The sequence below is a fragment of the Oncorhynchus clarkii genome, chromosome 31 (assembly GCF_045791955.1).
Source record: "Oncorhynchus clarkii lewisi isolate Uvic-CL-2024 chromosome 31, UVic_Ocla_1.0, whole genome shotgun sequence".
Lineage (NCBI taxonomy): Eukaryota > Metazoa > Chordata > Actinopteri > Salmoniformes > Salmonidae > Oncorhynchus > Oncorhynchus clarkii.
Genome location: NC_092177.1, coordinates 36,206,540 through 36,231,542, shown reverse-complemented (window position 1 = coordinate 36,231,542; position 25,003 = coordinate 36,206,540). Strand labels below are relative to the sequence as shown.

General features: G+C 42.6%; 1 long non-coding RNA gene across 1 annotated transcript in view; it reads left to right on the top strand.

The window, feature by feature from the left end:
• LOC139390708 (uncharacterized) overlaps positions 1-24,565 on the top strand; it is a 132,399-nt gene extending 107,834 nt beyond the window's left edge. Inside the window, exon 3 of the long non-coding RNA XR_011629532.1 lies at positions 24,478-24,565. This is a non-coding gene — a long non-coding RNA (uncharacterized lncRNA). The remainder of the gene's footprint in view (positions 1-24,477) is intronic.
• The last annotated feature ends 438 nt before the right edge of the window (positions 24,566-25,003 follow it).

Sequence of the window (25,003 nt, the reverse complement as noted above, 5' to 3'; positions counted from 1 at the left end):
TGACCAGTCAAACAGCACAAAGTACTGCCTGACCTCCAGAATATCTCCCTAACTATTTAATTCACTCGAATTTAGGCATGTTTTAGTTACCAATGGCCAAATGTGTTTTGAGTGCAAAGCTAGTGTATTGCAGTAGCAGGAAGTGTTTCAGGTGTATGTGGAAGAAGATATTGCATTTGGTTCTTGAGCTCCTCGATTAAGCTTTTCCTCTTATCCTATCAGCCAAATGTTATCCAATTTACTTTCAGGTTGATAAGTAGATTGAAAAATAATATAATAGAAATGTGTAACTTGGTATCTTATTGTTTGTTGTTGACATTCAGATGAAGCAATGACCCTGTTAAGGGCAAGTACAACTTTCTGTCAGCTTCTGTCAACAGCAACAAGGTGAGCAGAATGAGTGGATGGCAAAATATATATATACCTGTCAAGATTCCAAAAGAGACAGAGTGAGAATTCAAATGAAATTCAAAAAGATAACAGCTGACATTTTGCGCTAACATGTAGGAGATTGCTATCGGGAAGATGAATGTTAAAGCTGAGATGTTTTGATGGGGCCATCGTCATCGACAGCTGAGGCCACTAACGCGGGAATACAAAAACATCATTTGAAAACAACATATACTTGAGGTTTTTGCATTTTAGGGGTGTGGGTGTTTGTGAGTTATTTGGTCATTCAGAAGTTACGGTGTTTATTCTTTATTTCCATCCTGTTATTATAATGCAGCAACAGAAAATGTCTGTGTTTTGGTTTATTTTGCCTCTGTAATACAGAAAGTAGAAACACAGAAATGAATGAATAATTTGGGTTTAATGAGCTTGTAATGAGTTCCGGTAGCCAGCCATCTTCACAAACCTTGTATTACAGAGTAGCGGTAAAACAAAAGTACACTTTCGGAACAAAATAAGAATAAAGTAAAGAAAGACGATAATTAAACAAGACTGGAACGTGACTGCGTGACCAAGTTTTGCCTCTTACTGTTGTTTGGACAGAAATACAACTTAATTCAATGGGCATGAATAATTGTCTGTCAGACTCAGTAAAATTAACGATTCAACATCTTGTATAAAAGAAAGAACAAGGGACTCCTTAGGGCAGAACACTGTGCAAACGACAAGAGGTTTGCAATGAGAGACACACAGATTGGTAGAGCAAAGATGGGCAGAGCAAACACAGACACTGGGATGTTCCTTGGAAATGTGCGGCCATTATCACAAAGACAAAGAATATATCATACTCATCAGTACCATAAAGTACACACAATGCAGTCCCTTATTGCAAGTTGGGGCCCGGCACTCCTAGGTGGGCCTTGTATGCTGACTCCAGCTTTCTGTGGCTGAGAAGCATACAATCTGCCAATTAGAATCGTCCATTAACAAGTCAATCAACGGAGTTCGCCAGCTTGTAGTCCTAAAAAACAGAAATGAGTTAGCGTTTTCTACCTCTGTTTGTTGGCTATTCCTATGGGGGCAATAACTGGGGATAGAATGGTGTTACACCATACACCAAAACAAGGTCTGTTAACACAGGCTTAGGAGATCATACACGTTTTGTTCTGTCAGATAATATCAGTCCGTTAAAATGACCTTCATGAATGATGAAGCCTTTATGTGCTTCATGTGGTTGCTCTGATTATGGAAATTCTTCAAAAGTGACGTTAGCTGATGAAGATTATCTCATAGATCAAAACGTATCAGATCTCCTAAGCCTGTGTTTAACACAGACCTTACTTTTGGAGTTTGTCAAAAAAAACAACCAAAAAAAACAAACATTTAATTTCCCCATAGGCTTCGGCCAACGAGCCGAGGGTTGAGTTAGCCTCCGTTAGTGCCTACAAAAATACACCATTACTATTGTTCTCTATAGAGGTGGCAAAACAGCAGCAATCCCTATGCTCTGACATGTCATGGCTATGCATTGGTCTTTGGGTTGCATGTTGCACATGACCTGTTCAACGGAGGACCTCCGTTTGAATCGCTTTGCAGTCCAGGAGTAGGCTCAGTGACGTTAGCTCACCTTTCTCAAAGGGTGTTGTGACCATAGGACCCAGCGATGGCCTTGTACTCTGGACAGCATACAGTGTAAGAACCGTCATAGTTCAGTCTTCAATTATTTTATTAGACAGAAATGTACAGTGTGAGAGCAATATTATGTGACAACCATAAGATTTACATTTCAGGTTAACTAGGCACAGTCACATTGAAGTCACTTTAAAGGGCACACACCATCAAAGGACAATGTCCAGGCATAGTGCTTGCAGTATATTGGGGATCCACATCAATACTTTTTTTGGGGGGGGGGGGGAACGACGACGACTCAATCAAATGCATGGACAGGTGTCCAATTAGCTTTTTTGTTGACCATGAAATTACATTTTCACAAGACTTCGGAGTTGATGGAAAATGCTGCAGGTCTACCAACAAGAGGATTGATGTCATTTTTCTCCCTAGATAGGTCAGTTATAAGAGTACAAGTGATCATGAATAAGGAAATATATTAATATCAACGAAGCAGAATTGATTATTGTGTCGTCTTTGAGTGGTTAGGGGAAATGTCTTTGACACGCTCTTCTTTAGGGTATTAAAGTAGTCAAAGTTGCATTATTTGGTCCCAAATTCCTAGCACGCAATGACTACATCAAGCTAGTCACTCTACAAATGTATTGTATGCATTTGCAGTTTGTTTTGGTTGGGTTTCGGATTATGCTGTGCCTAAAATAAAATAATGGTAAATAATGTATTGTGTCAAAGCTTGTGGAAGGGTACCCGAAACGTTTGACCCAAGTTAGACAAGCACAAAGATTTGAATATGTTATCGTGGGTGCAGTGAAATGCTTATGTGTCTAGCTCCAACAAAGCAGTTATATCTAACAAAAACAATACACATATAATCCTCCAAAAATTATAACAATAATTAAGAAATATCAGAGCGAGCAATAACAAAGCGATGAATGTCAAAGTCCGGAATATAAATATGTTTATCTATAAATGGTGTGTATAGACAGTATGGACAGTATATGACTAGAAAATGTGTGTACAGCAGTAGTTATAATGGATTAACCATAACTAGAATGCAGTATATAGATAGATAAGTGGGTCAAACAGTATGTAAACATAATTATAGTGACCAGTGTTTAATGACTCAATGTACTGTATATAGGGCAGCAGTCTCTAGGTTGCAGGTGAAGGGTAGAGTACTGTGTGGTAGCCATCTAGTGACAGTGTCTTAGGTTCAGAGCAAGTTACCAGGCGGAGGCCGGCTAGTGATGACAGTTTAATTAGCAGTCTGATGGCCTGGAGATAGAAGCTGTTTATTAGTTTCTCGGTTCCAGCTTTGATGGACCTGTACTATCTCTGCCTTCTAGATGGTAGCGGGGTGAACAGGCTGTGGCTTGGGGAGCCAAATCGGATGTATTCAGCCTCCTGAGGTTGAAGAAGCATTGTTGCGCCTTCTTCACCACGTTGTCGTTGTGGAGGGACCATTTCAGGTCCTCAGTGATTTGCACACCAAGGAACTTCTCTCCACTGTGGCCTCTTTAATGTGGATGGGGGCGCGCTCTCTCTGCTGTCTTCTGTAGTCCACAATCATCTCCTTTGTTTTGTTGACATTGAGGGAGAGGTTATTTTCATGGGTGAACAGAGACTACAGGAGGGGGCTGAGCACACACCCATGGGGGGCCCCAATATTGAGGATCAGCGTGGCAGAGTTTTTTTTACATACCTTCACCACCTGGGGTTGGCCCGTCAGGAATTCCAGGACCCAGTTGCACACGAAGCGGATCAGATCCAGGGCCCTGAGCTTAGGGATGAGTTTGGAGGGCACTATGGTGTTGAAGGCTGTGTTCTAGTCGATGAACAGCATTCTCACAATGGTATTCAACTTGTCCAGGTGGGATAGGGCAGTGTGCAATATACGTTGCAAGATCTTAATTTGATCAAGCTGTTGCAGGAGAACTTCATGCAATGCAGGAAATGTACAACTTGTAGTGTACTTGACATTTAAAAAAGCTTCTGAAGTTTGTAATTTTCAGATTGAAATTTCAGACTTGATTTTCCCTCTACAAAAATGTCCATGAATTATAATCCACATAATAATTTAAATGTCATGTTGCTGCAGGATTATTTTCCTGGTGTAGCAAACTGGCTCAAATTAAGATCCTGCATCTGTAGATGCTGACTGTCAGGTAAACATGATTTTCCCTCCGACTGGGCTTTGTTTGCTTTCCACTTTCAACTGCCTCTACTGAAGCATGTTTCAGCTCTGTGTCACTTCAACCATGACATATACTGATTGAAGCTACTATACTTTCTCAGCCTGCATTTACTGCATCTCTCTCTCTCTCTCTCTCTCTCTCTCTCTCTCTCTCTCTCTCTCTCTCTCTCTCTCTCTCTCTCTCTTCCAAATGGAGAAGCATTCTCAACAAAGGAATGTAAAACCATTTAAAATTGATCAATTTCACTACCCCTAACTGTTATGCATTTATTTAATTATTAAAAGCTTCACTCACTAAACAGTAATAATACAATAACCTAGGGGGGGGGGGGGGGGGGGGGGGGCGGTGGAATCTGTAGACAGTGGAATCTGTCAAATGTGTATCCAAAATAGATTAGCTGTATAAAGAGCTCAGGCAAAGATGGACATCCTTGCAGTGTACGTCTCCACAACAAATTAGCTTGAAGGTAAAAGAGACCAGGAAATTACGATGCATTTCCTTAAACCTTTTCCAGTAATCCTTTTCCATTAAATCCTTTTTAATCGTGAAGCAATCCCTCACAATACCTGGTGGCCGACCATTTTAACTGTCCATTTGGCTTAAAGTTTGTGTCGGACATGATTCTGCTTAATATTTGGAGCCAGACAAATTGGGCAAAAGTGCCAGCTGCTGAGCATGGAAAAGCTAATCAGTTGAACAGAATGTGGAGGATTACACGTTCAAAGACTTGTTGTTTCTTTAACTCAGATATACAGTACATCTGTCGGCTTGTTGGTTTAGTGTATTTTCCCCTAATTCCTCCCAGATCATGTCTTAGCTGTATTATTTGCTCGCTGTTGTCTTTCCATCGGGTGAGGAGATGTTGGGGGAAAGCGTCCCAATTAAATACGGATTTGGTAGCGTGTTATCACATCAGAGACGGCACACACGCTCCTGTTTAGGCCACTGGGTATAAATCACCTCCCTAAGTTAATTGTGCTTGCAACACCACATGGTGTGTGTGTATGCGCGTATGTGTGCGTGCTTACATGTGTGTGCCTTCCTGTGTGTGTCAATGAGAGCGTGTCTGTGGGTAAAATATATATATAGAGAGAGAGTGCCCGTGCTTGCACACACTGGGGAACAAGTTTATTTTATGTCTCTATTTGTTTGTGAGCAAAGCCTTCTGGTAACACATTACTTAAAATCTGCAATTCTAATGCATTATGATGCAGCTGTAATGCATAATAACAGTTGTCACTCTAGCTGTTGATCGTCACTGGTAAAGGTGCATGCAGCCCTTGTGTGACCAGGTTAGAGACCCTTTAGGACTCCATGACGTTTGGGATTCAAGCAGAACATGACTTAGAAATCTCCTACAGAATGCTATACCGTGACTATTTTCATGTTCTGACATACCCTACTATCCTGTAGGGAGGCAGTTATTTTTGGCCTGAGCCATCTTTAAGCAGGTGCCATTTGTGCTGGCATTATATGGATAATGGTGTGTCGTAGAAATTATGCAATTGACTATATATTCTGCATGTCTCTGAAGTATTTGGAGTTTCTCCCCACCTACTGATGCTGACGGACCTATCAATTTTAATACTTCTGTGAAAACAATTGACATCTAGCAGTGGTTCCCAGGATCCATCATCTTGAAAACAGCAACTGATAACTGTTTGGATCAGATCTGACTTAACACTCCTCAATAGCCGCAGTAGCTTAAGTTGAAGCTTGACAATGCTGCGGATGGAAAAGAGCACTTTGTCTCCTGGGGGTGTCTGCCTTTGCGTTCTTCCTGCCCATTGTGTAAGATTCATCTAATGAAGCCAGTCCTGCGGTCGAGAACTGTCGGAGTCTGACTCATACACGGCGCCGGTATGAGTACTAATGTAATAACCTCGGTGTAGGAAGAGCGTTCACATTGCATTACTGTGTCTTATTCACCAAGCTCTCATCAACAACTCTCAACGTAGGCCAAAGGCACATGCTGTTTCTCCCCCCCCCCCCTTTCCCTACTGGCTTTTATCTTCCAAAAAGGTTCTCTTTAATAGTTTTACCTTGTCCCCCACAACCATCTTTTTTTCCAGGCATTCTTTTTATCTGGATATTTATTTATTTTTTCGAGGGACCCAGCAGGTAAATTTGCATTCAACTTCTTTCCCTCTGTCTGCATATGTTTGTGACTCGCTGACACTTTGCTGACTGTGCCTCCAGGCTGAAGTTCCATTTGTTTGTTTCATCCTCATTGTTGACATATCGATTTGATCTCTTGAATATCGCTTTTATATTGAAGTTCTCACAAAATGAATACTGACCTCTGTTTGACTTTTTGGAAGAAACGAAAATAATTCCTAGGCTATGTAGCCCATTGACAATGTTTTCTCTGCTTTTAGTGTGTCACTCACTCCCCAAAACAACAAATGACGTCTTTGTATCCAGAAAATAGTATCTAGGCAACCACCTGGTTTATCTCAAAACCTGAAAAGTGATTGATTTGATTGTATGACGGTAAAAATCCTGCTCGGATGAACTCACTGAATTCACTCTTATAGATAAAACAGAAATGTGTTGTCCTTGACATTAGTGACCACAATCACCCCATTGAAATCAACGACGAGAGAGATATTCAGATTGATTAAATGTGACGTGGAGTATCTGCTTACGTCACAAAAGCCATTCATGTAGTTCTAGTTTGGAGGCAGCAATTCATTGCACGTGGTACAATGGCTGTTTCTCCAGCTGGTTGTCTTAACGGAGTGTGATAAAAAGGTCAATCTCTTCGTATTGTACAAAAAAGTAATTGCATGTCCTGGTTTACTCTAGTCTAACTAAGTATCCTAACTGTAAAATGTTTATGGTCAGTGCGAATCTAGATGGCTAACTTTGGCTGTGCCAGAGTGTCCCTGAGGACCGAATACAATGCAATTCAACATCACAATGTAACAGAAGTAGAAATTATTGCTGTTAATGGTCCTCAGTATGAGTGTAATCGAATTAAGCTGTGGATCAATGCAGCTGTGCCTAAAACCTCCTTCGGCATATTTGTGTCATCAAGTCGAATTGAATGCACAAGCTTAGACTTGCTTCAGTCTGCCGCCACATAATGGAATCACAATGGTGACCAAGCCAGAGGGGATTGAATGGGGAATTGAAGTGGACTGGAAGGTTTGAAAGCCACAAGTTCATCTCAGCCTTGTCTGGGACAAACTGAGATACGACGCCGGGCCTTGAAAGCAAAACAATTAAACAGTAAAACAATTCTAGCAGGGGAATGTAAAGCAAAACTGTAAATTCTACCAGAAAAAGTGGCAAGGTACAGCATTGGCTATGGGACAGACAGGAGGGGAGTTTTATGGTTCTGTTACAGAGACGTGAGTTGAGACTCTGCACCAAGTTGAAACTGCACTGCTGACAAAGTTTCTATAAACTCAATCTCGCTTTAAACTGGAACCGGGCTACTTTTAGACTAGACTTGTTATGCTTGTGGGCGTCCTAGAGCAAAACGGCATGAGAAACTTAACTTTCCACAGAGAGTTGATTTTAGTGTGTAGCCTAAACTGTTTGGACACTACAGACAGAAGTTGGCAGATCGGCTGTACCGACTTCACACGAGTCCCGTGAGGGTTGTGGAGGAAAACCAGTGTGTCTCATCTTTCCATGGATGGGTCATAATAGTTTGTAAGCCAAACCATTTGGATGCTACAGAAGTTTTCGTTAGAAGACCGATTTTCTGGATGTCACAAGGTCTGACAAACACCGCTCTAGCTCTGACAACTTTCACCACAGAGGCGGAAGGGAAACATTGGCGAATGTGGTTGATTGAGACGCAAACCATTCAAAATACGTGTATATATATATACACTGCTCAAAAAAATAAAGGGAACACTTAAACAACACAATGTAACTCCAAGTCAATCACACTTCTGTGAAATCAAACTGTCCACTAAGGAAGCAACACTGATTGACAATACATTTCACATGCTGTTGGGCAAATGGAATAGACAACAGGTGGAAATTATAGGCAATTAGCAAGACACCCCCAATAAAGGAGTGGTTCTGCAGGTGGTGGCCACAGACCACTTCTCAATTCCTATGCTTCCTGGCTGATGTTGTGGTCACTTTTGAATGCTGGCGGTGCTTTCACTCTAGTGGTAGCATGAGACGAAGTCTACAACCCACACAAGTGGCTCAGGTTGTGCAGCTCATCCAGGATGGCACATCAATGTGAGCTGTGGCAAGAAGGTTTGCTGTTTTTGTCAGCGTAGTGTCCAGAGCATGGAGGCGCTACCAGGAGACAGGCCAGTACATCAGGAGACGTGGAGGAGGCCGTAGGAGGGCAACAACCCAGCAGCAGGACCGCTACCTCCTCCTTTGTGCAAGGAGGAGCAGGAGGAGCACTGCCAGAGCCCTGCAAAATGACCTCCAGCAGGCCACAAATGTGCATGTGTCTGCTCAAACGGTCAGAAACAGACTCCATGAGGGTGGTATGAGGGCCCGACGTCCACGGGTGAGGGTTGTGCTTACAGCCCAACACCGGGCAGGACGTTTTGCATTTGCCAAAGAACACCAAGATTGGCAAATTCGCCACTGGCGCCCTGTGCTCTTCACAGATGAAAGCAGGTTCACACTGAGCACATGTGACAGACGTGACAGAGTCTGCTGCCTGCAACATCCTCCAGCATGACCGGTTTGGCGGTGGGTCAGTCATGGGGTGGGGTGGCATTTCTTTGGGGGGCCGCACAGCCCTCCATGTGCTCGCCAGAGGTAGCCTGACTGCCATTAGGTACCGAGATGAGATCCTCAGACCCCTTGTGAGAACATATGCTGTTGCGGTTGGCCCTGGGTTCCTCCTAATGCAAGACAATACTAGACCTCATGTGGCTGGAGTGTGTCAGCAGTTCCTGCAAGAGGAAGGCATTGATGCTATGGACTGGCCCGCCCGTTCCCCAGACCTGAATCCAATTGAGCACATCTGGGACATCATGTCTCGCTCCATCCACCAACGCCACGTTGCACCACAGACTGTCCAGGAGTTGGCGGATGCTTTAGTCCAGGTCTGGGAGGAGATCCCTAAGGAGACCATTTGCCACCTCATCAGGAGCATGCCCAGGCATTGTAGGGAGGTCATACAGGCACGTGGAGGCCACACACACTACTGAGCCTCATGTTGACTTGTTTTAAGGACATTACATCAAAGTTGGATCAGCCTGTAGTATGGTTTTCCATTTTAATTTTGAGTGTGACTCCAAATTCAGACCTCCATGGGTTGATACATTTGATTTCCAATGATAATTTTTGTGTGATTTTGTTGTCAGCACATTCAACTATGTAAATAATAAAGTATTTAATAAGAATATTTCATTCATTCAGATCTAGGATGTGTTATTTTTGTGTTCCTTTTATGTTTTTGAGCAGTGTATATATATATATATATATATATATATATATATGAAGAATCTCAAATATAAAATATATTTTGTTTTGTTTAACACTTTGTTGGTTACTTCGTGATTCCATGTGTTATTTCATAGTTGTGATGTCTTCACTATTATTCTACAATGTAGAAAATAGTTAAAATAAAGAACAACCCTTTAATGAGTAGGTGTTCTAAAACTTTTGACTGGTAGAGTATCTCTAGAAATGATATTATCAAGAAATGTCTTCTGTCGTGTACGCCTGAAAGCTGCAACAAATTTTCACCTACTGTACCGATTGACTGCAATGTAAAGGTTTTGAGTCAGGTTTGTAGGCCTCCTTGGTCGCACACGCTTTTTCGGTTCTGCCCACACATTTTCTACGGGATTGAGGTCAGGGCTTTGCCACAACTTTGGAAGTATGCTTGGGTTCATTACCCATTTGGAAGACCCATTTGTGACTGAGCTTTAACTTCCTGAATAATGTCTTGAGATATTGCCTCAATATATCCACATAATTTTCCTTCCTCATGAAGCTATCTATTTTGTGAAGTGCACCAATATCTCCTGCAGCAAAGCACCACCACAACATGATGTTGCCACACCCGTTGTCATGCCCTGGTCTTAGTATTTTGTGTTTTCTTTATTATTTTGGTCAGGCCAGGGTGTGACATGGGTTTATTATGTGGTGTGTTTTGTCTTGTTTTTTGTAGGCATTGGGATTGTGGTATAGTGGGGTTGTCTAGAAAAGTCTATGGTTGCCTAAGGAGTGGTTCTCAATCAGAGGCAGGTGTTTATCGTTGTCGCTGATTGGGAACCATATTTAGGCAGCCATATTCTTTGAGTGTTTCGTGGGTGATTGTTCCTGTCTCAGTGTTTGTTTGCATCAGATAAGGCTGTTTAGGTTTTCACGTTACGTTTATTGTTTGTATTGTTCGTGTTTATCTTTTTCTTAAACATGAATCAAAATAACCACCCTGCATTTTGGTCCTCCTCTCGGAAGAAAACCGTAACAGAATCACCCACCACAACAGGACCAAGCGGCGTGGTGACAGGCAGCGGCAGCAGGAGCAGCGAAATCCAGATTTCTGGACATGTGAGGAAATCTTGGACGGAAAACGACCCTGGGCACAGCCTGGAGAATATCGCCGCCCCAAAGAAGAGCTGGAGGCGGCAAAGGCGGAGAGGCGCTGGTATGAGGAGGCAGCACGGCGACGCGGATGGAAGAGCTAGAAGGGCTAGAGAGACCGGGCAGGCACCGTGTTATGCTGTGGAGCGCACAGTGTCTCCAGTGCGAGTGCATAGCCCGGTGCGGTACATACCAGCTCCTCGTATCGGCCGGGCTAGAGTGGGCATCGAGCCAGGTAAGGTTGGGCAGGCTCGGTGCTCAAGAGCTCCAGTGCGCCTGCACGGTCCGGTCTATCCAGTACCACCTCCACGCACCAGCCCTCCGGTGGCAGCTCCCTGCACCAGACTTCCTGTGCGTTTCCTCGGCCCAGTATCACCAGTGCCAGCACCACGCAACAGGCCTTCAGTGCGCTTCGCCTGTCCAGCGCTGCCAGAGCCTTCCTCCTCTCCAGCGCTGCCGGAGTTTCCCACCTGTCTAGCGCTGTCAGAGCCTTCCTCCTCTACAGCGCTGACGGAGTCTCCCGCCTGTCCAGCGCAGTCAGAGCCTTCCTCCTCTACAGAGCTGCCAGAGTCTCCCGCCTGTTCAGCGCTGCCAGATCTGCCAGTCTGCAAGGAACTGCCAGTCTGTAAGGAGCAGCCAGAGCTGCCAGTCTGCAAGGAGCTTCCAGTCTGCAAGGAGCTGCCAGTCTGCAAGGAGCTGCCAGAGCTGCCAGTCTGCAAGGAGCTGCCAGTCTGCAAGGAGCTGCCAGAGCCGCCAGTCAGCAAGAAGCCGCCAGAGCCGCCAGTCAGCAAGAAGCCGCCAGAGCCGCCAGTCAGCATGGAGCAGCCAGATCCGCCAGTCAGCATGGAGCAGCCAGATCCGCCAGTCAGCATGGAGCAGCCAGAGCCGCCAGTCAGCATGGAGCAGCCAGAGCCGCCAGTCAGCATGGAGCAGCCAGAGCCGCCAGTCAGCATGGAGCAGCCAGAGCCGCCAGTCAGCCAGGATCCGCCAGATCCGCCAGCCAGCCAGGATCCGCCAGATCCGCCAGCCAGCCAGGATCCGCCAGATCTGCCAGTCAGCCAGGATCTTTCAGATCCGCCAGTCAGCCAGGATCTGCCAGAACCACCAGCCAGCCAGGATCTGCCTGAGCTTCCTCTCGGTCCCGAGCTTCCTCTCGGTCCCGAGCTTCCCCTCAGTCCCGAGCTACCCCTCAGTCCCGAGCTACCCCTCAGTCCCGAGCTACCCCTCAGTCCCGAGCTGTCCCTCAGTCCCGAGCTGCCAGAGCTGCCAGTTTGCAAGGAGCTGCCAGAGCTGCCAGTCTGCAAGGAGCTGCCAGAGCTGCCAGTCTGCAAGGAGCCGCCAGAGCTGCCAGTCTGCAAGGAGCCGCCAGAGCTGCCAGTCAGCATGGAGCCGCCAGAGCCGCCAGTCAGCATGGAGCAGCCAGAGCCGCCAGTCAGCATGGAGCAGCCAGAGCTACCAGTCAGCATGGAGCAGCCAGAGCCGCTAGTCAGCATGGAGCAGCCAGAGCCGGTAGTCAGCATGGAGCAGCCAGAGCCGCCAGTCAGCATGGAGCAGCCAGAACCACCAGCCAGCCAGGATCTGCCGGAGCCATCTACCTGCCTGAGCTTCCCCTCAGTCCCGAGCTTCCCCTCAGTCCCGAGCTTCCCCTCAGTCCCGAGCTTTCCCTCAGTCCCGAGCTACCCCTCAGTCCCGAGCTGCCCCTCAGTCCAGTGGGCCCTTGGTTAGGGTTACTAAGCCAAAGTCGGTGGCGAGGGTTGCCAATCTAAGGACGCGATGCATGCGGACTAAGACTTTGTTGGAGTGGGGTCCACGTCCCGCGCCAGAGCCGCCACCGTGGACAGACACCCACCCGGACCCTCCCCTATGGGTTTAGGTGTGCGGCCGGGAGTCCGCACCTTGGGGGGGGGGGGGGGGGGGGGGGGTTCTGTCACGCCCTGGTCTTAGTATTTTGTGTTTTCTTTATTATTTTGGTCAGGCCAGGGTGTGACATGGGTTTATTATGTGGTGTGTTTTGTCTTGGGGTTTTTGTAGGTATTGGGATTGTGGTATAGTGGGGTTGACTAGAAAAGTCTATGGTTGCCTGGAGTGGTTCTCAATCAGAGGCAGGTGTTTATCGTTGTCGCTGATTGGGAACCATATTTAGGCAGCCATATTCTTTGAGTGTTTCGTGGGTGATTCTTCCTGTCTCAGTGTTTGTTTGCACCAGATAAGGCTGTTTAGGTTTTCACGTTACGTTTATTGATTGTATTGTTCGTGTTTATCTTTTTATTAAACATGAATCGAAATAACCACGCTGCATTTTGGTCCTCTCCTTCGACGGAAGAAAACCGTAACACCCGTCCACGGTTGGGATGGTGTCCTTCAGCTTGCAAGCCTCCCCCTTTTTCCTTCAAGCATAATGGTCATTATGGCCAAACAGTTCTATTATTGTTTCATCAGACCAGAGGACATTTATCCAAAAAGTACAATATTTGTCCCATGTGCAGTTACAAACCGTAGTCTGGCTTTTTAATGGCGGTTTTGGAGCAGTGGATTCTTCCTTACGGGGCGGCCTTTCAGGTTATGTTGATATAGGACTTGTTTTACTGTGGATATAGATACTTTTGTACCTGTTTCCAACAGCATCTTCACAAGGTCCTTTGCTGTTGTTCTGGGATTGATTTGCACTTTTCGCACCAAAGTACGTTAATCTCTAGGAGACCCCTTACTGAGGGGTATGACAGCTGCATGGTCCCATGGTGTTTATACTTGCGTACTATTGTTTGTACAGATGAACGTGGTACCTTCAGGCATTTGGAAATTGCTCCCAAGGATGAGCCAGACTTGTGTAGGCCTACAATTCTTTTTACGAGGTCTTAGCTGATTTCTTTTGATTTTCTCATGATGTCAAGCAAAGAGGCACTGACTTTGAAGATATGCCTTGAAATACATCCACAGGTACACCTTAAATTTACTCAAATTATGTCAATTAGCCTATCAGAAGCTTCTAAAGCCATTACATAATTTTCTGGAATTTTCCAAGCTGTTTAAAGGCACAGTCAACTTAGTATATGTAAACTTCTGACCCACTGGAATTTGATACAGTGAATTATAAGTTAAATAATCTGTCTGTAATGCACAAAGTAGATGTCCTAACCGACTTGCCAAAACTCAAATTTGTTAACAAGAAAATTGTGGAGTGGTTGAAAAAATAGTTTTAATCACTTCAACCTAAGTGCATGTAAACTTCCGACTTCAACTGTACGTCCTAATGACCACTACAGAGGACAATTTTGCACTTACAATAAAATATATGTTTTGTTTTTAAATAATTATGCTAATCAGTTTTTTTTTCATTCGAAACACTTGTGTTACATAAACATATAAATACACTATACATACAAAAGTATGTGGACACACCTTAAAATTAGTGGATTTGGCTATTTTGCCACATGCGTCTCTGACAGGTGTATAAAATCGAGCACACAGCAATGCAACCTCCATTGACAAACAGTTGCAGTAGAACGACCTTATTGAAAATCTCAGTGACTTCGAACGTAGCACCATCACTCTGCGCCATCGTCTTGGTACGCCTTACAAAATACTTTTAAACTGGAAGAACTTGTCCCGATTGGTATTTTTAAATCACTGATTAATGATCTTGAGACTGATTCCCTGACCTGTCAATGTTTTTAATTTGATGTTTTTGATTTTGTTATACTCTTGTGAATTCTATGGTTTTTACTAGATTACTTGTGGTTTTTTATGTTGTTTGTCTGTAATTTTTGCAATGACTTGGTGCTGCCTATCTTGGCCAGGACGCTCTTGAAAAATATATTTTAAATCTCAATGAGCCCTTCTTGGTTAAATAAAGATTTTTAAAAAATAATAATAATCATAGGATGCCAGCTTTCCAACAAGTCAGTTTGTAAAATGTCTGCCTTGCAAGAGCTGCCCCAGTCAACTGTAAATGCTGATATTGTGAAGTGGAAACGTCTAGGAGTGGCTCAGCCATGAAAAGGTAGGCCAGACAAGCTCACAGAACGGGAACCCCGAGTGCTGAAGATTGCAGTGCGTACAAATAATCTGTCCTTGGTTGCAACACTCACAATCGATTTCTAAACAGCCTTTGGAAGTAACGTCAACCCAAGAACTGTTCATCTGGAGTGTCTTGAAATGGGGGTTCATGGCCGAGCAGTCGCACACAAGCCTAAGATCACCATGCACAATGGTGTAAAGCTCGCCGGCATTGGACTCTTGGTCAGTGGAAACACGTTCTCTGGAGTGATGAATCACGCTTCACCATCTGGCAGGACGAAGGACGAATCTGGGTTTGGTGGATGCCAGGACATCACTACCTGACCGAATGCATAGTGCCAACTAAGGGTCTAGGCCCCTTAGTTCCAGTGAAGGGAAATCTTAACGCTACAGCATACAATGACATTCTAGACAATTCTGTGCTTCCAACTTTGTGGCAACAGTTTGGTGAAGGCCCTTTCCTGTTTCAGCATGACAATGTCCCTGTTCACAAAGCGAGGTCCATACAGAAATTGTTTGTTGAGATCGGTGTGGAAGAACTTGACTGGCCTGCACAGAGCCCTGACTTCAACCCTATCGAACACCTTTGGGATGAATTGGAACGGCACCTGCGAGTCAGGCTGAATCACCTAATATCACTAATGCTCTTTAGGCTAAATGGAAGCAATTCCCCGCAGCAATGTTCCAACATCTAGTGGCAAGCATTCCCAGAGGAGTGGAGGCTGTTATAGCAGCAAAAGGGAAACCAACTCCATATTAATGACCATGGTTTTGGAATGAGATGTTCGACGAGCAGGTGTCTACATACTCTTGGTCATGTAGTGTATATCCCCCCTAAAAAAAGAATGCTGGGTCTCAGGATGCTATGAGAAAGAAGAAACATTGATTAATGACTTGTGTCTGTGTAGACTAAGACAAAAAGCTCAACAATGCTGCTGTACTCACAGTATTCCCAGTGGAAATAACCTCATTACCTTTCTCTTAGGATTTCTATGAGACGACAGCGACCATTAATTAGATGGGATTTAACATAAACAGACACCTGTAGATCAATGGAAACTGCATTACAAAACTTAACAAACAAGGATGCTCACAGTCATCTAATACATGGGTATTTATCAAACAAGTGATACAGGGTGCTGTGTAAGAAGGTAGATAATAGGGCTGGTTCTGTGGCTTCTTGTCTGTGGCGAGAAGAGGAATCTAGATTGATTGATGTGCACTCTGAGGCCAGCTATTTGTCTTAGTCAATCATATCTGATCTATCATAGACAAATGGAGATGGGCTCCCCAGTTGAATAAACTCTGGTCTGAGACGGGGGGGGAGGTCAGGACTGTGCCAAGCACAATTTCTCTCTTGGGTGGAGAGAGAAAGAGAAGGAAGGGATAGGGTGAGAGAGAGATGGACAGGAAATGTGTGTGGCGCGTGTTGATACTTTCATTGAAAGGTACACTCATTTATTCACCTGGTGTTTAATTGTATATTTAGAAACCTGTTCACACTAAAGTATTGTCAGGAAGAGAAACAACTGAAGCAAAAGGACAAACCAAAAGTTACTTAATGCCAGTCAATGTAAACGCTTGCATTTTTTTTTTCAATAGCGTACATATTCAAAGAAATCTAACGTAGTTTACATTTTTTAAATATATTTGATTTATGAATTTTCGATTTTTACAAACAGACAGATAATGACGGCAATCAATACATCGAGAATACCCACCCTTCAACAGGAGACAGAAAAAACAAAACAGAAAAATAGAACACAACATTGCTCTTAAGGAATTGACAACTTGCTTCATTGACATTTGACACAGTATAAGTACACAGTACACAGTACAGTATAAGGATTATGCTAGGCATTAAAATAATTACTGTGGATCAGGGTGGGTTGCAGGTTGTATTTTGTGTTGCCTATCATCATGTGAAAGATATGCTATAAAGAGCTGCCATATCTTCATGAATGTATTATATCTGCCAGAGATAACATGACAAATCCTTTCTATATATTGCAAACGGGTGACTTCAACTAACCAGGTTTTAAAAACAGGTACAGTCTCCTCATTCCAAAGGCTTAAAATGTTTATTTCTGGAATAAAGCCATATTGCACAGTCTTCTGTTACCAGAGTGTTAAAGTTGTTAGGTGTTGTGACCTTCCTAAAACAGCACTGTCCGGGGCTGTTATGAGGTTACAGCTGTATACTTCTGAGTAACACTTAAAAATCTATCTATACTGAACGTAACATGTAGAGTGTTGGTCCCATGTTTCATAAGCTGAAATATAAGATCCCAGAAATGTTCCATAAGAACAAAAAGCTTATTTTGCTCAAATTCTATGCACAAATGTATTTATATCTCTGTTAATAAGCATTTATCTTCCACCAAGATAATTCATCCACTTGACAAGCATGGCATATCAAGAATCTGATTAAACAGCATGATCATTACACAGGTGCACCTTATGCTGGGGACAATAAAAGGCCACTCTAAAAAGTGCAGTTTTGTCACACAACACAATACCACAGATGTCTCAAGTTTTGAGGGAGCATGCCAATTGGCATGCTGACTGCAGGAATGTCCAACAGAGTGTTGCCAGATAATTGAATGTTCATTTCTCTAACATAAGCCACCTCCAAAGTCATTTTAGAAAATTTGAGAGTAAGTGCAACTGGCCTCACAACCGCAGACCACGTGTAACCACATGTAACCACGCCAGCTCCGGACCTCTACATCCGGCTTCTTCACCTGCGGGATTGTCTGAAGATGGGGTTGCGGGGTAATGAGGAATATTTCTGCCTGTAATGAAGACATTTTGTGGAGAAAAAAACATTCTGATTGACATAGGCCTTCTCCCCAGTGGTTGGGCCTGGCTCCCAAGTTGGTGGGCCTATGGCTGCTCCCCTGGCCAGTCATGTGAAATCCATAAATTAGGGCCTATTGAATATACATTATTTAAATTGACTGATTTCCTTCAATGAACTGTATTTCAGTAAATAATTTGAAATTGTTGCATTTATATTTTTCTGTCTATCTGTCTAACCTTTATTCATCCAGGTGAGTCCCCATTGAGACATAAATCTATTTGACATAAATACGGGGTGATGCTGTTGCCATTTTTGTTCTGTTCAACTAAGGCATCTCTCCTAAAATGACACCTTCATTTAGCCTCAAAATAAAGTGAGTGATGTGTGAGGGAGTGAGGGACACCAGAGACATCCTTCTTAACATACTCGCCATCAGGCTTCAGTTTAGAATCTCCACAAAAAAACATTCTCTATTCTCATTTGGAAAGCTTTAATGCTGATCCCTTTGACCGTGTTATCTCCCTACCTGGGCCATTTCTGTGCCGCTGATTACAGTCCTTAATAAGGGACTCTTATTAAGTATTTTCTGCAATTAAGCTGAACTCATTTTCCGCTTCGCAATTCCTCCACGACTCCAGTCTTCCAAATCGTCCAATGGCGGATTATTCCAATCTGTGGGTCGTGAGTCATTTACAAGGCAATGAACGGATGGGAAGTCTTGTTTTGATTTTGAGAGCAATTAAGACTTGTTTGTTTGTTTTTCTAGAACATTGTCAGTGCACACTCAGGTGAACTAAGCTATAATTGGCGTACCATCAAAAAAGATGATGTTTTGACATGCTGGAACTACAGGGGGAAACACAAGACCAATGCTCTGAAATTCCAGGAATGTAATAATTGTGTTGTTCAGCAGACCAGACCTTTGCCTCTTTTGTGTAATGGTTTACTACAGTATATTGTAGGCCTATGTCCCAGTCAATTGCCTTTCTGCTTTGTCAAGCTGAGTTTAAAAAGTTATACCGGAACTTTAACTTGTCCATTTTGGAGATTGGCATTCTGCTGACCAATTTGGAGATTACAAGGAAATGCTGTCTGCTCTAAAGCCACCACAGAGTTGAGTGCCCACACTGCTATCTTAGATTGCCACATTGGAAACATACTGTGGATTTCCTGGATGACCAACAGCCATCGATTTCCAGACTGCACAATGAAGGAGCAGCTTAATTTCTTAGTTCAATGTGTGCACCTCAGTGGCAGAACTGAAAATGACAAAGGCCGTGTTAAAATGGAGGACCCGACGTCCTTTTTGGCTGGTGTGGAGCAGAAAATCAGGAGATAAAATAGGTGGTATGTATTTAGGCCTAGAGTACACGTGATGGAGAAGACTGGATCCAAAGACATATTTACAAATTAAACAGATGCAGAAATGACTTAACTTGGTTAAAACATTAAACTTATTTGGCCTATACTAAATGTTCACTAGACTAACTAACCGCTCCCCATGAAGGAGGTGGAAGAGGATCCTTAAAAGACCTGCGGAATGGCAAAAATCATTCACACATTTAAAGCTAGAATCCTGAGTTGCTGCATCCATTTATGTACATACACATTTTTTATTTGTTTTCATTTCACCTTTATTTAACCAGGTAGGTTAGTTGAGAACAAGTTCTCATTTACAACTGCGACCTGGCCAAGATAAAGCAAACAACAACAGAGTTACACATGGAATAAACAAACATATAGTCAATAACACAATATAAAAAAGTATATATACAGTGTGTGCAAACGAGGTAAGATAAGGCAATAAATAGGCCATGATGGCGAAGTAATTACAATATACCAATTAAATATTGTAGTGATAGATGTGCAGAAGATAAATGTGCAAGTAGAGATACTGGGGGTGCAAAGGAGCAAAAGAAGAAATAACAATATAGGGATGAGGTAGTTGGACGGGCTATTTACAGATGGGCAATGTACAGGTGCAGTTATCTGTGAGCAGCTCTGACAGGTGGTGCTTAAAATTTGTGAGGGAGATGAGTCTCCAGCTTCAGTGATTTTTGCAATTCGTTCCAGTCATTGGCAGCATTGGCATACATTAATGATACATACCATAGATTTGAGAAGAAAATAACTTATGAATGCCTCATGAGCTTAGTTCAACTGTCGTACCCCATCTAAAATCAAAATACAAGCTTGTTATATCCTCCAATGTTTGTAAACAAAGTAAATGTAAACAAATACTGTATAGACTCAAAATATGACTTGTTTCTTTGATGATGGCGTTGCCGGAGATGGCAGCATCGCAACTAGCTCTTAAGAAACTCTGCAGTATTTTGTTTGTTTATGTATTATTTTTAACATTATTAGCTCAGGAATTGTTTTGTGTCATTACATACAGCCGGAAAGAACGTTTGGATATTAGAGCAGCAGTAACTCACCAGAAATTCCAGCATCACGACCAGGATTACGACTTCCCTGGAGTGGATCCTTTGTTTGCTTTCCCCAGAGCAATTGAACACATTCCAAAGGTTAACCCAAAACAACGCCTGTGGAGGAATGGTACTCGAGACGGTCATCTGGTCCGACTTAGGAAGCGTGCACACCACCCACCGCTCCAGATTATTTTATTCGCTAATGTCCAATCTCTGGATAATAAAATGGATGAGCTCAAGGCGAGAGTCACCTTTCAGAGAGACCCCAGAGATTGTAAACATACTCTGCTTCACGGAAACAAGGCTCTCTCGAGATATACTATCTGACTCTGTAAAGTTGGGTTCTCAGTACATCGCACCGACAGGAGCAAACATCTCTCTGGGAAGCAGAAGGGTGGAGGTAAATGTTTTATGATTAACAACTTATGGTGTAACTGTGATAACATACAGGAACTCAAGTCCTTCTGTTCACCCGACATAGAATATCTCACAATCAAATGCTGACCGTACTATCCCCCGAGATAATTTTAATCAATAATAGCCACAGTGGTCTATATCCCCCCCTCAAGCGGATACCACAACGGCCCTCAAAGAACTTCACGGGACTTGCGAACTGGAAACCACATATTCTGAGGCTGTATTTATTGTAGCAGGGGATTTTAACAAAGCAAATTTGAAGAAAAGGCTCCCAAAATTCTATCAACATATTGATTGTCTTACTCGTGCTGCTAAAACTCTCTGCCATTGTTATTTATACAACCTTCCAGAATGCATATAAGTCCCTCCCCCACCCACCATTCGGCAAATCAGACTACAATTCCATCTTGCTCCTCCCTTCCTATAGGCAGACACTCAAATAGGAAGCACCCATGATGAGGACTATTCAATGCTGGTCTGACCAATCGGAATCCACGCCTGAAGATTATTTTGATCATGCAGACTGGGATATGTTCAGAGTAGTTTCAGAAAAGAATATCGACACATATACCGATACAGTGAATGAGTTTATCAGGAAGTGCATTTGAGATTTGTACCCACTGTGACTATTAAAACAAGCATACCCATAACATCATGCAAAAACCACCATGCTTGAAAATATGAAGAGTGGTACTCAGTAGTGTTGTGTTAATGGTTTGTATTCAGGACACATTATTTGCAGTACTTTATTAACTAATTGCAAACAGGATGATTGTTTTGGAATATTTTTATTCTGTACAGGCTTCCTTCTTTTCATTGTGGAGTAACTACAATGGTGTTGATCCATAATCAGTTATTTCCTATCACAGCCACTAATCTCCAAAACTGTTTTAAAATCACCATTAGCCTCATGGTGAAATCCCTCAGTGTTTTCCTTCCTCTCTGGCCACTGAGTTAGTAAGGGTGCCTGTATCTTTGTAGTGTCTGGGTGTATTGATAGACCATCCAAAGAGTAATTATTAATAACTGCACCATGCTCAAAGGGATATTAAATGTCTGCTTTTTGTTGAACCCATCTACCAATAGGTGCCCTTCTCTGCTAACAATTGGAAAACCTCCTTATTTAGGCTTACCATATTGACTCACGATATTTCTTTTTTTTTTTTTTTTCTCAATTTAATCTATATTAAATCCAGGCTGTAATGCAACAAAAATGTGAAAAAGTCAAGGGGTGTGAATATTTTCTGAATGAACTGTATATGATTACCAGACTCTGGGTGTTTGTTCTTCACATTCCAAACAGAATGTTTGATGGGACCAACGATAGCATAGTTAAGTTAGGAAACATGCTAGCATCAAACTTTGCAGCAAAAAATATATTCATATGGGGAGAAATGGAGCAAAATGTCCAAAATCAGAGACACAGTTGGAGTTTAATTTATATATTCAAAATCCCCATACAGCCTTGTTTAATTGTAGGCTATAAGGAAAGTGTGGATGTAAGTCATTTTTTCTTAAATACAAGTACTATTTGGGTTTATACTGGTTGATGTAGCCTATATTTGCGACCACACCAGTTGAACAACCAACACTGTATGGAACACAAGTTAGACTCTAGATCTTAATCCAATTGTCGAGTGTTATTAAGTGAATTCCTCGATGACTTGATACTAGGAATTGTATTATTCCTCAGTCATAGTAACATATCAGTGGCTTATCCTCTGGGAGCAAACTCATCTCACTCACTGACATGGCGTGCAATTCATTGAATTACTTATTGTCACATTTAAGACATATATTTTATCAGGTTTATCTACACCTGGGACTGATAAAAGCAACATAATAAGAAGGTCATCGTAATTGACTTTCATCACGTCTCTAAATTTCGTTTAATATGAATGGGATAAATAGTAGTCATGCTCACAATGGGAGTGTAAATGCACTTCAACATTTACTGTATTCTGTCCAACATTGCATCATCCTATTAACATCTCATGAAGTATTCCTCACTAAATGCTTCAAGCAAACTGAGTCTCCTCCCCCTCATTAGGCAGATCTATTCTGTAGCATCCTGGGACTACTAATTAAAAAAAACTGGTTGACTAATCATGTACAGTTGCGGCCCAATATATTGACACATTTACACTTTTCTTAAATGGTTCCCTATTTCTTCTAAAATAAGTTGAAATTAAAAACAACTTTTGGTTACCACATCTTGTAATTGGATTTTCTATACTGCAGAAGCAATTTTATTTTAAATAAATGTATGCATACAATTTTAGTTTACAGAAAATTAAGACAAATGGCATTGACAAGATTATTGTCACTCCAAAGCTAGTACTAGTTGCACAGCCTTTGGCCAAGATAACTACAGACAAACTTCTTGTAGCCATCAATGAGCTTGCTGCACCTTTTATTTGCAAACTTCTCTAATTCTTCAATGTTGTTGGACTGTCCTCCACCAACTACTGTTTTCAGATCGTGCCATAGGTTTTTAGATGTGATTCAGATCTGGCCACTCCAGAACAGTCCAGCATATCTTCTTGAACTATTCCTGGGTGATTGTGTTATGTGTGTCTGAGGTCGTTGTCCTGCTGGAAGACCCACATCCTTCAATGGAGACCCAGTTTTTGGAAACTGGGATGAACATTGGACTCCAAAACACCTGATAATCTTCTGATTTTATGATTCCTTGCACACATTCAAATCCCCTAGTACCAGAGACAGCAAAGCAACCCCACAGCATTATTAAATCTCCTCCATGCTTGATTGTAGGGAGGGTCTTATTTTCATTGAATGCTCCCAGCCGGCAAGGTAGAAAAATATGCCGTTTTGCCCTTGAGCAAGGCAGTTAACCCAGTTAACAACAACTTCTCCCTGGGCACCGAAGACATGGACATCAATTTAGACAGCCCCCCATACCTCTCTGATTCAGAAGGGTTGGATTCAATTCGGAAGACATATTTCGGTTGAATGCAGTCAGTTGTGCAACTGACTAGGTATGCCCTTTCCCTTTATTTGGTCATTAGTAAACACAGTGTTTATTGCCTAATTGTCTTTCATTGGTCCACAGAACATTTTCCCCATGATTTAGGCTTGTATATAAAAGAAATTGAGAAATTCAATCAGGCTTTCTTGTGTCTCCTTCAGCATGTTTACCAAAGACAAAACAAAGAACACCCTCTCAACAGTAAAACATGGGGAGGTTCAATAATGCTGTGGGTTGCTTTGCTGTCTCTGGTACTGGGAGACTTGAATGTGTGCAAGACATCATGAAATTCGTTAGATTATGAAAATGTTTTGGAGTACAACGTTCAATCCTGTGTCCAAAAACTGTATCTCTGTTGAAGGTTGAGGGTCTTCCAGCAGGACAACAACACAAAAACATATCAAAAGAAAACTGGAATGATTCAAGGAAAAAACGTGAGACTGTTCTGGAGTGATCAGCAAAGAGCCCAGATCTGAATCACATCCATAACCTACGGTCGGATCTGATAACAGCAGTTGGCGGAGGGAACCCCTCAGACAAGAATAGAGGCAATTTGCTGCTCAAGAGTGGGCCAAATTGCTACTATAAGGTGCAGCAAGCTCATTGATGGCTACAAGAAGCATTTGTTGGCAGGCTATGCAACCGGGGTGCCAATAATTTTGTAATGCCATAAATTGTGGTCAACAGATTAATTCCATCCCTTCCCCTGGTTTGATACTCACGTTTGTAGCCAAAACATGACAGTTAGGAGTTAAATCAGGATATTCTCTCATAAAATTCCTTGGCCAGTCGGGCGGGTTACAGTGCCGAGAGAAATTAGGATTTAATGAAGCGTCCCTTGGCAGCCGTTTGGGCAGAAAAACGATCAATCCGCCCAAGCGTTGAAGGAAGATACTGTGCATGTCAGAGGTCTTTTCCTTCTTCAACGTAGTGGCCTTCCTCTGTCTTCCTTGGGCTGACAGTCTTCAAGGATGTTTGTCTTGGTTCGATGGGCTTGTTACTGCTTAGACTTGTGCTACTTCCGGAAAGCTCCTACCCTATGTCTGCTTAAATTTCTTCTCTTTTTTATTATTACAGACATCGGAATCTTGAAATAAGTGACCTGTGCATTCCACTGGGGATTTTTAACTACTCTTTAGTCACACTCCATGGACATCTACTATCAGAGGTCCTGCCAGGTAAGAAAATAATATTTATCTTCACATTTTTTATTGTACTCATATTCACTGTAAATATTCCCACACGTGTTCTTTTTTGATGGGTCAAGGAATTTTGTTATCAGCTAAAATTATTTTACTGTATGTATTCTAGAGGAAATAGTTATAGTTATGCTATTAGTTTGACCAACTAGTCAGAAATGGAGTAAATACAATACAGTGCCTTCAGAAAATATTCAAACACCTTGACTTATTCCACATTTAGATTTTGTGTCATTGATCTACACACAAAACCCCATATTGTCAAAGTGCCTCTACATCTGCATTGCTTGCTGTTTGAGGTTTTAGACTGGGTTTCTGTACAGCACTTTGTGACATTTGCTGATGGAAAAAGGGCTTTATAAATACACTTGGTTAAAGTGGAATTATGTTTTTAGACATTTTTT